We start from the raw sequence: 15,175 nt of genomic DNA, 5'->3' as shown, positions 1-15,175 counted from the left end.
TACTGCAGGAGGACAATAGCCATGGATCAATAACCTCATGCTGAACCAGCTCCCATTTTACCACAAACAAAAATCCAGGCACACAGAATTTACATCACTGGGCATTCTGAAATGCAAAGACAGCAAGTTTGTAGTATTGTGGAGATGTACCCTCCACTGCAGTGGTCAGTCAGATGCTCTAGGCACCGGTCATGTTCATTGTGCTTTAAATATCATACCGAGTAACACGGTATTTGGGGGTGGGGTGGGGGTGGGGGTGTATGAGATGAATCAGACTGATGGTTCCCCTGGAGACGGGACCTGCTGGACCTGGAGGTCTTTGAGGACCACGCTGCTCCTTCCCGCGATGAGGTAGTTACCGCGCGCGTCCCAGCGCTAAAGATCCGGGCTTCGGTCAGGTGGTGAAGGCCATGTTTTCAAAAGCTCCCCCGTGTGCAGACTGTCTAATAAGCCGGGCTGTAGCCCGAGGCACTTAGCTGGGTCCTGCTTCACCCTTGGCCCTGGGACAATTCAAAGCCCGGGCGAACTCAGCATTTTTAACAGATAGACGTTGGAAATGTAAAGCCTTCAGCCCCATGGATCCGATTCCTGAGAGCTATAGGAGTGGGGTGCCATGGGAGGCAGACATAATATAAAGATGCATTTTCAAACCGATGCCATGCATTACAAAAATATGTGATCCTTTGAGCTGCATACAAATCACGCTGACTGGCTTCAGGTGTCAAAATGAGCTCTTTTGAAACATATCGCCTCTGGCAAATTCATTACTGCACACACAAGGAGCATCAGAGATGGCCAAAATGTGCCCTCTATTAAGTCGAAGAGAGATTAAAAATAGCCTTTTATTATCCAAAACCAGGCTTTCATCGTCTTGCATTTCCCCGTCAGTTCTGTTCAAAAGACCCACATCTTAAAACTTTAAATAGCATTTTAAAGTTTAAAGATATGGGGACTTCAGTCCATTGGCATTAGTCAATTATTTCACATGCAGTATCTATTCCTTCTGCGCTACAGCTTCAGAAACTATGCAGTCTAAAGAACAATTCACTATCAGCATCCATATCAAATCCAGAGTCCACTCAAATAAGGAGCTTGGTGTACATTTTGGTCCTTTCTACAAGACAAGAAATGGTAACAATTGTAGTGGATGGCATGCTCCAAGATAATATACAACATCATTTTACAATTAAAAGAGACATTTTCCATGTAAATTCAAACCAACCTCAAAATAATGGAGAAATGCGTATAGATGAACCTAAATCTGGAAGTAGAAGGCCATTATTCTGGACAGTTAAATATTTGAATGATTTATAATAAACTTTGGCTTCATATGTTGACATTCAAATATAGCATATGCATTGTGAAAATTAAAAGATATCAGCTTTATTGGCAAAACAAATGCTTCTTTTTTGAGGCATGTCTTACTATTGCACTCATGTCTCATTATTGATCTATACATATTCAACTGAATATGTTATATTATAAAACATGTCCAAATATTTTTTTACCTTTTTTTCCTCACCATATTTTAGCTCAGCTCTGGTTCTCTATTTAATGCATGCAAAGTATGGACTTTACATGCATTAAATAGAGAACCAGGGTTGTATTAATGGACTTACTGCAATGTATCATATGCATCATACAAAATTAAGATATTGACTTAATTGTTTTTCCACAAGCCAAAAGGTATAGGATATTAAACTAAAATGAACTAATTTATCAAAAATAGTGTACAGTTTCATCTACTGATCTTGACTGAAATAAATTTATATTCTCAAAGACTAATGCTGTTTTGGGCTGATGCCCCCATAGTGCTTTATCAGATGGAGCCTTACAGGAACAAGGAGATATGAACCAGAAAAGCAAAGTACCGGTGTTCAGTGTGTTTAATCGTAATCCCCATGAGACACGTTTGGCTTAATGGGATAATCGGCTTCTTTTCCTGGGCTGTTTCATGGTCGTACTGTACGCCCCCCTTGTTAAGTTTCCTCACAAGGCCATGGACACGATGCCAGAAAATCCAAATCCCTTTGAACACACTTTTAATCTTTCTGCACTCACTGGTATTTCCAGAGGATCACAAAAAACTCAATTACTGAGAGCCATGCTCAATTTAACTTAGGTGAGCTGGCAAAGCCTGTGCTGTTGATGATACTTGAACCATTGTGTGCACACACTCACACACACACACACACACACACACACACACACAAACAAAAAACAAAAAAAACACACAAATACACACACACACAAAAGGCTATAGTGTACATGGTGGCAACATACATTCTTAAGATATCAGAAAAATATTACATGGGACAGCTCAAGATCTCTAATCTCTAAGAAATGTGTGACTTTCATACAGGGAATTCAATATATAAATTATGTAACTTATGAGAGCACTGCAACTCTGGCTGGCAGCCAGAGTGCATAACTGGGAGTATTATCCAGGGAGGGAGGGTTTCAGTCCGCAGGGCTTCCCAGCTTCATCATGCAGGAGTGACACTCAAGCCAATCACCTGTACCTGAAGATTACTATTCTGAAGCAACAGGCAGCTGTTGGACCATGGAGTGAAAATGAGTGGGGGCTGATGGGATGCTGAACTTGACAGAGCACATCCAGTGATGGAACAACCATATACATACATATCTGTTTAGAAATATGATTATGGAATTTACAATGCATTCCTCATATTTTAGGACTAGACCCCTGATGTTTAGAGTCAAACAAAACCCCTTGAGGGGTTTGGGTTCAAGGCATGGGTGTGAGGAGGTCCAGAAACAAAATGGTCAAATATTGTGCCTTTATGTGTATGCCTTGTGCTCCAATTGCTTTTACTCTTGTATGGCTTTGGTAATACTTCCCTGTGGAAACCGTATTCATGGAGCCTGGCTTGCGTGTGTGTGTGTGTGCCCGCACGTGTGAGAGCATAATCAGCCAATGGACAGCCAATCAGAGAAAAAAGAGATGGGTGTTTGACACACATGAACATGCAGCACAATACCTCAGCACCTCAGTAACTGGGTTTACAACTCAAAATTAATTTGCGAATTCACTCTTATTTAATAGACAGAGATGATGATTGCAATAAATATGCAAAACTAATTGCAGGTGAACAAATGACAGAAGATGAGAGGTTGATCTTGGCAGTGCATGCCTATTCCAGCTCTGCTCCGTGTTCTCAGTCATGCAGGAAAGATGCTGGTGGAGTTGACTCCTGGCCCCAGCCCCACGCCTGGTTGCACAGTGGATCTGCTGTAAATAATGTCAGCAAAACACTGTGAGAAATCATTGGGTAGGGCTGATGCTGTTTCACCTGCGGAAAAAAGGTCACAAGCCAGCAGAGAGGGAGGGAGGGTAGCTTCTGCTTAAAGTGTTAAAAACTCTTCTAAACCCCAGACTTTATATACTTTACTGCTTGGAAACCAGGTGATATTAAACAACAACAACCCATCACCAAATCTATCTTCAATAAAGTATCATTTCACAAAGAAGATTTGGTCATTTCACAGCAAGAAATGACTGTCTTTAGACACTCTTGTAATAAGACTTAACATCTTATTTCTTTCTCTCAAGTAGAAAATATTATAAGTATAATAAGTTAATGTTAGCTTGACAAGTGAAATGTTCTTATTCCATTAGCAAATATTAAAATGAGATTGCTGACATTGCTGTTTTTGTCTTATTATGGAAAATAATAAGAAATAAGATTTTAAAGGTACAATAGGTAAGATTTTTCTGTTAAAACATTGTTATAAGACCATTGTGAATCCTTTCCTCTCATTGAAAAAGGCTCTCTGACATGTAGACTCACCCTCTGCCTGTGTTTATAGTCCTTAAATTCTGGTTTCAAAATATCCAGCTCATTGCTTGAAAATTGGTTCTAATTGCCACAGCCAATTGTGTTTCAACATCAGCACGTTCACAGAAAGTAGAAGTTCAAAATCACCAATTGTACCTTTAATTCTCAATATACAGTACTGTGCAGAAGTCTTAGGCACCCAAGACTTTATTATATATATTTTTGGTATAAAAGTTAGGATAAAAGAACACATTTGAGATTTCCAAATATTCATTTTCCAAAAGATTTAATTTTTACAGAGACATTTTTGTATTTAATTTTAAACTACGTTTTACATAAAAACTTGGTCAAGGCTGTCTGAGATGAGAAGCAAGGAGCCAACCAAAGTCTGCGGAAGAACTGTGGCAAGTTCTCCAACATGCTTGGGACAACCTCCCGGCTGATTGTCTTATAGAACTCCAGGACAGTGATGGCTATCTCAGAGAAGTGATGGCCGATGACTAATTGGACAATTGATAATTGATTCAGCCTGGCTGAAATTGAAGCGGACGAAAATTGGAAGCGGGGATTTCATCAAGTGCCTGTTTTTCCAGAATAATCCTTTCCAATCAGGGAGGAAATGTCTCATGCCCCCGCGGTGGATAGAGCGTTCGATGGGAGTGACTCAAGTGGGGCTACTCGCTGCCATTTTGACTCTTTAAAATTCATGTATCATTTCTGCCCAGAACAGAGAGGAGCATGGGCTTTAATGATAGCTGTGAGTCGGAGCCCTGGCGGTTTTCAGAGTGAGGAATGAAGGCATAGCGGGTTTCTGAGGTGTCAAGGGAAATTAGGGTTTCTTTAAGCATTGAGAAACATTGTGGGGCTCCTCAAAGGGAGACAGTCAAAGAGAAGAGTTTCAAACTATTTTCCTTCCCTCCTTAGCCTCCCTTCACAGCCTCACGCCCCCCATTCCACCCCCCATTCCACCCCCGCCTTTCTCCCAAAATAGCCAGAGAGAAAATTGTAGTGTTTACTTACTTTCACTAGGTTTATATTTTGTAGCATATCCCTGCTTTCTCCATTGGATCTCTAAACCTTTTGAAACAGGTGTCGGTTGGTGACAAGAAGCAGCACGACGGCAGGACTGGAGCTCCAGAACCTGTCCCCTACCTCTCTGCTGAAGGCCCCAATGAAATCATCCAATTCCCATGACCCCTATTGGCGAGAAACTGGGGCACGGCCTTTCCTGTTGGACAGAAGAACTGGAAATGAACCACTCTGTATGCAGCACAGGTCTGGACATGGGTGGGGTGTGTGTGGGTGGTATGGAGGGGCTCTTCTCCCTCTGTCAGATATCTAATGGAGGCGCTGTAATCTAATGTTTTCCACACAACAGATGATAGGCCTGAGACCTGGAACTAAATAAAAGTGTTCATCATCCCAGAGCAATAAATAAATAAATAGATAAATATAAAAGCTCACCACCTTTTATTATGGTGGCCTCTGAAAAAAAAGAAAAGCTGTGAGCTTTCAGAGTGCCGCTGACACCTCAAGGTGTCTGACGGGTCACCGACAGCAAGGGTCTGCCTATAAATAATGCCGGGGGGGAGGGAGGGGGGGGGGCACAGGGAGGGTGTGGGGTGGGCACACTCCCAGTTCTGGTTTCATTCGCAAAAACCCCAAACACTCTCCTTTCACTCTAAAAGACGAGAGCAAAAAGAAAACCTTGTAGCTCTCTTCCTTTTCCCCAGCCTTGGCAAGCCGCACTCATTTCAGTGCCACACACCATCTGAAGAGACCCCTCTCTCGATCCATTAAAGCCACTGCCAGTTATTAAGGAGCGCCTTCTTGAAGTATTGATGTGTTTTCCTTTTTCTTGGGTGCATGTTTCTTCACCATAAATTGTAGGTATTGTCTTTCCTATTCTGTCGAAATGCCATTACCTTCATGTTTTTATTTATGATGCTATAGGTGTCTCAAAGGCCTCTGTTCTTGTATTCCTTTCAGCATTGAGATCAAATGTCCATATTCAATACTTACTATTGCAACTTAAAAAGGAAGCTTTGATCTAGATTGAGAGTTTTCAGTATAATGTGCAAAACAGGTCATCCCTACAGAAAGATAATATATGATATGATATGATATGATATGATATGACTATGATGACCATGCATTGTATGGTAAAGGTGATCTGGGTGTAAGGGTTAGTTTAGTTGGAAAACTATACTATGGGTAAGTACAGGTTTATTATTATCAGGTAAAGGTTTGTTATTATTGTTATTATTAGTAGTAGTAGTAGTAGTAGTAGTAGTAGTAGTAGTAGTAGTAGTAGTAGTAGTAGTAGTAGGGTGACATGGCTGAGGTAGAAAGAGCAGTCATCTGGCAGTTGGAGGGTTGCCGGTTCGATCCCCCATCCGGGCTGTGTCAAAGTGTCTCTGAGCAAGACACCTAACCCCCAAATGCTCCTGAGGAGCTGGTCGGCGCCTTGCATGGCAACCAATCGCCGTTGGTGTGTGAGTGTGTGTATGAATGGGTGAATGAGAAGCATCAATTGTACAGCGCTTTGGATAAAGGCGCTATATAAATGCCAACCATTTAGTAGTAGTAGTAGTAGTAGTAGTAGTACTAGCAGCAGTAATAGTAGTAGTAGTAGTAGTAGTAGTATGTATTGTATTATTGATGTACTGTTATTATTACATCATTATTGAGGTATTATTATTACACATTTAATGTATGGGTTTCAACTTAAATATTGTTAGAATATAGCACTGATACTAATACTAATACTAATAAAAGAAGAATATTACATGCTGGCATGCTATAACACATTTGTTAGGCCTACATACAGTAAAGATTAACTGAGAAGGCAGAAAGTAGAAAGATTGTTTGCAATTCTACAGTACATACAGGTGGTGTTGACACCAATTCATTTTGTAATATACAGTAGTGTGTGGTTTGCGGGACGGAAGCAGGGCAATCCGAGGACACACTTTAGCTTAAGCTTAAGCAGACACATGCCTGGACTACGCTGCAATTTAGTTCTTTCCACAGTAGGTGGCTGAGACCGGGGAACTGCCATCATGTTAAAAGAGAGAGCTCTGTTCACTCTTTCGCAGGCTGAAAGCTACAGAGTTAAAAAGCTGCAGTTTGTTTTGCTTTATTTAGCCTTACTTATTTTTGTTTATTATTTTTGCCGATGCAGGCTATGGCGGCATTGCAGGCTGCGAATCGAGCTGTCCTGATGGAGTTGCTGGAGGAACAAACAGCTAGTCCCACCCCGAACCGCCTCCTGGCCTATGTTGCAGAAGATGCAGAAGATGGGGTCCAACATTGTATAGAGTACTGTACAAAAGTATTAGGCACCTGCATAACATTCTATACAGATAAGATTCTTTCCAAAGTAATTCAATGAAAGGTCCTAAATAAACGTACTATACATTTTACATTACATTTGAGTAATTTGACAGAATAGTCAAATCAATATTTTTTGTGACCACGCTTCAGCGTTAAAACTGCATCACTTCTTTGAGATAGCCAACACTGTCCTGTAGTTCTATAAGACAATCAGCAGGGAGGTTATTCCAGGCATGGTGGAGAACTTGCCACAGTTCTTCTGCCGACTTTGGTTGGCTCCTTGCTTCTGATCTGACAGCCTTGATCAAGTTTTTATGTAAAACGTAGTCAATTGCTGACATTAATATGTTACTTTTTAAAAATTCAATACAAAAATGTCTCTGAAAAATTAAATCCTTTGGAAAATGAATATTTGGAAATCTCAAATTCTTTCATACTAACCCACACACAAAAATAAACATATTTATAATGAAGGCTAGGGTGCCTAAGACCTCTGCACAGTACTGTACATTTAGATAGGAATTTAGCTAAATGTTTTATACATTTCGTTAAAGATTTCGTTAAAGTGTTTCCTACATTTACATAAAGGGTTATATTTGCCTAAATAATGAAAACCACTAAATAAATACAAATTTAGCTTCTATATAATTATAGCACATTTCAAAGATTGTAAATGTATGAAAGATTTATTTTGCTAAATGTGAGAATAAAGAGGATATTTTACTTAAATGTGGGAAAAAATGCACAGAAAAAGTGTCACATTTGCACCCCATACTCTCCGCTGCTGTAAATAATAGAACACCAGTGCAATCCAGAATTTCTGTATATCCTTGTGTCCAGCTCTTCTCTCCTCCCTGGGGTGCGTTACGGCATGTGACAACAGTATTACTTCACCAGATGATAGAAGAACCTATAGCAGTTATTAAAGAAAATATATGGGCAGTTTTTACTCATTGTCCATAAGAAAAAAGAGAGGATTCAAGCAATTCATGTTAGTCAACCACACTCCCTGGATCAACAAGAACTTCCAATGATGGCAAGACTGCAAAATGTCCTCTGGGTCTAGTAAAAAACTACTGTTTTTATGGACTTGACCAATGGCAAGAACAATGATCATTTTCAAATGCACTCAATTTGTATACTGTATAGAAATGTCACCATATGGAGGGTAAAGTAAGGTATGATGATTGTAAAGGTAAGGAACAACACATGCATTGTTATGCACTGTAATGTGCCTGCCAGTGATTCAAGATGTGACTGTATTGTCACTGAAGTGATAAATTAATATGGTAAAACATAACTCAGCAATGTTTCATGCTAGTAATTATAATGTGAAACTAAGACAGCTAATTATAGCCTTTCAAATGCAAAGAACATTAATTCCAACCCAATTTAAAATAAATGTAAGAAATAGTTACCATTTACCATGGTGTGATGGTAAAAAATCAGATGAGGTGACAATTGTAGGCCTGCATAAATGGTAAGAAGTGAATTGTGAATTGATATAGAACATGAGAAAATCCACTTTCTCCACCATTTTACAAAAAAAGGATGAATTAATGTGCTGCTTTTTTAAAGATCTGATGGAAATGTATCCAGTGTTTAAGATGATTCAGGATTCAGTGCAATGCAACAGGGGAAATCACCATTGTCATTTATTGTGATGGATTTTACTTTGTCTACAAATGCGAATGCCACAAGTCTCCTTGAGAATAAAATTTTATGGTTCCCAAATAAAAAATGAATCATCCACATTTCAAACGTGGAATATTTAATAACGCAGTGTGCTTTTTTCCTGAGTGTGCACTGTCATTCATCAAAAGGACTGCTATTTAATTAGATTACCTCTCTGCCTGTCGCTGGGGAACATGACTTTTGATGGGTTGAGTGTAGGAAGCATACAATTACAACAGAATTCATAGTAATTAAGTCGTGACTACTGTATGTATAGAAGTGACCTTTTGCTAGAAAGTAGCTGCTAACAAAGGCCAATAAAAGGCATGAGCAGCTTTATGGGTGAAATGCAGGATTGGTTCATGAATACTTTAACCCTGTCCACAATCGCTGCAAACCATTTACTGCTGAGATACAGTTACTGTATGAATGAATGTAGCCTGATGGAGAATCGCACAAACTTGTGTTTGCAGTGGAGATGGATGTCCCTGTACACCCCAGCTATACTGTATGTGGTCCTGAGGAATAGTAATGCTACTGGACCTTGGACAGACCAAACAGTCTTGCTCACAGGCAGAGCACAGCTGTGTGACCCAGGGGCTGTTCATTGCCTCGTTTAAGTTGACCATAAAAGCTTGGCCTTGGTTGCTTCTGGTGGAGAGATGCTATAAGAACGTACCAATAGTGTGGGACAGTGCAGGAAAAAAAAAACTTGTTTTTTCCTTTTTTAGACAAAATCAATTGTCTATTGGCTATTGAAATAGTTTGGATATTGTAGAGGAGTACTTACAAAAATAAAATGCAATATGTTCACATACAAAGATATAGAAAGGTATTGCTTGTGTATGGCCTTATATACTGGTATCTCTTACTATTTGAATACATTACACACCACAATTTGGTTTTTAATTTTGAAGGGTTATAGTGAGTGCGGTAGCTATATTGCCTTGGCTGGCACATCAATTCAAAATAGCAAATTTTGAACAACAGTATCTCACCTGTTTCAAAACCAATCTCAATGCCATTTCCCAGGTCTACTACAATGGCAATGGACTCACCAACTATTGGTTTTGGTATTACTCCGTTGCGCCATTTCTGTCTTATGGATACCCTCAAAGAATTAGCAGAAAACATTGACTTTTTTGCGCAAAAAATGAATTTAATGAATTTAACTGCAATTTAAATCCAACGGATCCCGACAAGACGATTCATTAGGTCCGTAATTCAGAAGCATGCTTGTTTTTTTCTTATTTCGTGACTGCACGTTTTATTACATTTTCATTAGACCTCTAAATTTCCACGATGAATTGTCCATAGACTTAACATTGGGGAGTCACACGCTAACACAAATTAGGGTAATTGAACATTCTATTATTAAACGGACATGAAAATCAGGAGAGACGTTGGGTGCGTTCGTAAATCCGCTCCGAGAGCGGTGGAGAGCACCCAGGGAGCTCTCTGGTCACTCGGAAATTTGGAGCACTCAGAGCACACACTGGGCCTCATTTATAAATATTTGAATATTTGAATATGAGAAATCGGTGTGCACATGTATGTGTGATCTGAAATGAACTAACAATGTTCTCCAGATTCATGAAAGACGTGTACACACAGCTTTTTTGGTACACACAGCTTTTTCATATATCGTAATTCAAAGGCGTGTGCACAAAATTAGTGATTAGCATAAATTGATGCCCCTAAAACACCCTGCATTGCTCCTTGGGAGGATTGTCTCCTGCTTAGTCTAATCAACTGTATGTCGCTCTGGATAAGAGTTTCTGCCAAATGGCATTAATGTAATGTAATGATAATCTGTTTATATAAGTACGCATATCATAAAATGAAATATTAAGTGTAAACAGTTTAAAGCATCTTTTATCATGAAAACTGGAAGGAACTGGATTGGGCAGCCCTGGCCTATAGCTACGTCTTCCTAGTCCTCACAGAGAGCCAGAAGGAGGAGTCACAAGCCTCAAACAAAGTGATTATGTGATCAAATCTTCTAATAAAGCTGTAAATTTACTGTAAAGCCTCAAACGGTTCACGTCAGCCTCTGACATTAAACGCGAGGCAAATTAGCCACATGTCATGACACTTCTATAGCCTACCATGATGTTTGCAGGTGTACCCTGAACTTGAACTCACCGTTATAGTTTGTTGTTTCGTAGGCGTGCCCCATACTTGTTTTATGCAATTTATATTCAACTCCACTTAAGAATTAATTAATCAGGATTACTCAAATGAACCATCACCCATTTTAATGTTCAATCCTGTTGCGTTTTTATATGATATGAATAATTGTAATATCCAGTTGGCATATTAAAACAATTTTGGCACACTAAATAAAACAAATGATATATATATATATATATATACATGTTACGTTTCACTGTCATGTCATGTTACGTTTCATGTTTAGTTCTTGTTACGATGTATTTTCTAGTCTTGTCATGTCACGTTATATAGTTTATTCATGTCATAGTTCACAAACTTGTTATGTCACGATTTATGTTTGTTTCATGTTATGTTCTTCCGTTCATTGATTGGCATACATTTCTATCATGTCTTTCCGCAAACCTTGCATTCATGCTTTCTCTCTCTCCCTTGCTGTCGCTCACACTTTTGTAATTGTTTAATTTTCCCGTGTCTACTTACTATCTAGATCAGGATTGGGTAATACTAACATTCTAACCATGTGTTCATGTTTACCTTACATTTCTCGTGCATGTCATTTACTAATTTACTAACGCTACGTCAGGATAGGTTTATTTCTAACGATTATAAATTATCTTGTTAACTTGTCAATCCTCCACACTTGATTTCCATTCGCATGCTGCTCTCAAGCTAATTGTCTGCACCTGTCCACACCTGCATGTAAGCTTAGTTCCTATGTCATGTATTTGCAAATTGTTGCCTCCTGTTCGTCAGTGCACTTTTGAGGTTTTTGTCAAGCCATTGTCTACCTGTTAAAATCCAAGCCTGTTTTTTGACCAAAGTAATTGACTTCTGTTTTGTTGACCACTGCCTGCCTGTGCCACAAACTCTTGCCTGCTGTCTTTGTGCTTCTGCCCCACAGAGCGGACTTTGGTGTCGACTCTTGCACCGCCTTCGGCCCCAAGCCTACCTACTGTCCATCTGCACTACTGCCCCGCTGACAGCTTTCCTGGTTATTGGACTTATTGCATGGTGTACCGATTACGAAACTGCCTTCTCCCTCAGTACTGTACTTTGGTTTTGGCTCGATTACACATGTATGAACCTTGCTTGTTTTCAACTACGCTCATTGGATATTCCCTTAATAAAGCCCTGATGGGTTCTTCATCACATCTCTGTTGTCTGAGTCGTGCATTTTGGGTCCAATCCCCGCGCACCCGTCTCAAAGATTCTTTCAAAAATAGGTCCTAAAGAGGTCCTAAATAAACATGCTATACATTTTACATTATATTTTAGTAATTTGACATTATTTGTGGAATTGCATTTCTGATGGATTTACGGTGAATTTTGTTCGGCTCACGTTTGCTAAATGAGGCCCGCTGGGCGCTCTGTTTGACGGTTTATCTGTGCGTCTGAACATTCCAATGTAAAAATGGCAGAGGAAGTTGTTGCTAAATGCAATAGTTGCAGCTTGATTGGTACTCAAACTAGTATTATTAAACACGCATCTGCATGTAACAAAACAAGTAATAACCATGTATACGTTGATTAACGTTCTTTTGAATTCATTTTAAAAGATGAAAATGGCAACGTTAGTTAACTAGTATCTACTGTCAACATCACTAACATTAGCAACAGAAAGCTAGTGGCAACATTTGCTAACATCAACGTTAATGTTAACACAATTACGTTAACTAGTCATCTAGCTGGCAAACTTTGCTTCTGACTGTTTTTAAATTAACTGATTTCAGAGTGCTCTATGATGTTGAAATACAGAGTGCTTTGAAATCGGAGCAGATTTTCAGAGCGAATTTACGAACACACCCAGCAGGCAGTAGATGGCATTTAGCACACTAACCTTGACAGACTGTCAAAGTGGAAAGCAACCATTTAATTTACGAAAACAGTAAAGTGAGGGCGGCCAAAAATTGGCCAGCTAGGTCGGCAAACATAAATGAAAAATTACGGCACTCCTTTTAAGACGCATCTAGTTTAGATAAAGTAGCTAGCTTTTCAGTACAGGTTTTCCCGACCTGCACTGTATGAAATTAAACACAAACTAATTAAACATCTCAAATTTTGCTCTGTGAGATAACAGTGAACATGCCACAGCTAGTCGGCCTAATCAGCTAATAACGTATTTGTCTGTGGAATAATAAATGTAGCTAGCTAACTTATATTAGGTCTACCGTTAGCTAATTGTTATATTGAGTGTCATCTGGGGTGATACAGATCTTTTCAGCAGGACTCATGTCTAGCTAGATTATATAACCTAGGTAGCTATAACTTGATATGGCCGGCACCTAGAGCGAAGCTTAACATACTCTAATAAAAGTTCCCTTTCATAATTAGTTTGGGTTATCCAACTAGCCAGGTAGCTAGCACTATGATAAATTGGTCTGTCTTGTTTGACTACCCAAACTATACCAATGTGTCTCATTCATTTTCACGAGTAATGTGCAATTTGTACCTAGTAACTGTAGCTACACTGTACATTACTCATGAAAATGAATTAAACATGTACCAATGTTCTATTCTACCTATATTAGCCTAACAACAGCCATTCTACTTATATTAGCCAAGTTAGATAGATGTATTGTGTTTGACTTAGCTCTAATGTTACATAATCTATACAGATTCTGTCAGTTTACAAGCTACCACATGCTGTTAGCATAGCATTCTGTTACATCATGCATGAAAAGCATTTTAGCTAATGACGTTAGGGTTTCAAATGGTGTGTATTTTGTTATGCTTGCAAAAAACAAAACCATAGCATTTTCAATATGTAAGCGGAGACATCGGCAAAAACAGTTCTTGAGATTTCATGACAGAAAAGGTTGACATATAGAGGACTTCCTTTGGAGAGAATCTCTCATCTGAGTGAATAGTTCTGAGGAACTCTGCAGAGTGCCTCTCATTCATACTGCCTGGATCTGTATCTTCTTGTCATTTGGTCTACCTTTATTTCTGCTGGATTATCCTTTCCTTTAACTATCCTTTTTGTTAAAGTGCCATCTGACTTATTCACCTTCATACAATCACATACAGAATTATATTTGATAAACAGATAGATACTGGATGTTGCATGATAAATTGTGATGCACTAGCTGAGCTCAAGACCCAGGCCAACTTGGGACCCACTAGTAGGTCATCAGAGGGGATGAGGAGGGTGTAGGCGACTATGCATATAATGGATATTATTATTTGCATATTATGGAATGCATGAACATGGAGGTGTTTTGACTATTACATTCCATAGGCTTCTAATGCCATAGCTGCTGCTCATTTCAAGCATTCAATTGAAATGGCAAACAGGAAGTGACACCTTATGTAGCTAAGTTGGTTTCTCAGCGTACTAACCTCTGCTGCACAAGTATGTTACTCATACGTTTTCAAAAAATTGAGCTCTGACTCTTGACTGGATTCTCAGACAGAGAATGAACTATAGAGCTGAATTAAATAAAATTTTTACAGATACAAAATGCTTTGATAGAATGATTTGAACTCTGCATTATTAAGCTGCATTTTAAGAAGGGATTCACATATTTTCCCATAATGGTTGTGGAAGTGATCAGATGTGCCAAGAGGTGACCGTATTGTTTTATGAAGAGCAAATGTTCATAGAAAAAGTCACTTTTCACTCATTTTTTGCCCCTGTTCTCCCCTTGACATTGCTCTGTACAAGGCAGGGCTGGTGACGGAAAGGGTGCTTTCCAGGGGAAGGATGAAGGCGGGTTGCCCTCTCCGTCTCTGGTCACGCTATATATTTGGAAATGAAAGGACAGAACTGTCTCTGCCATCTCGATTGATAGTGTTTATCAAAGGAAGATCTTCTGGTTTAATTGGATTGTGACCAGAAAGAATGGGGCCCCATTAGCGCAAAATGGAGTTGTGCACAGCAATCTAGTTCTAAAATACTTTTGACAATGTGACGAGAGGCGGTTGGCTGCCTGGCCATTCAGTTATTCTTTGCACCCCAGAAAAGGATTTATGTTTTCCTCTCTCGCCTCACGGCCTGGTGGTGTAGCACTCCCCCCTGTATCAATTTTGTAGAGAACGCTGTAAAGGCATTTCAGCCTGGTGCTCAGACCACATAAAGCACCTTGCTCTTCTAGGGGGAAAGCAAATAAAATGGCTGACTGCTTCATTCCGGTCTCATCTTAATTGAGCAACAGTGATCAGAAATTTTCACGTGGGTTGCCTAAAATGCA

This window comes from Conger conger, chromosome 6 (genome assembly GCF_963514075.1).
Source record: "Conger conger chromosome 6, fConCon1.1, whole genome shotgun sequence".
NCBI classification, from domain to species: Eukaryota; Metazoa; Chordata; class Actinopteri; order Anguilliformes; family Congridae; genus Conger; species Conger conger.
Note: the sequence above shows the minus strand (reverse complement) of the source record.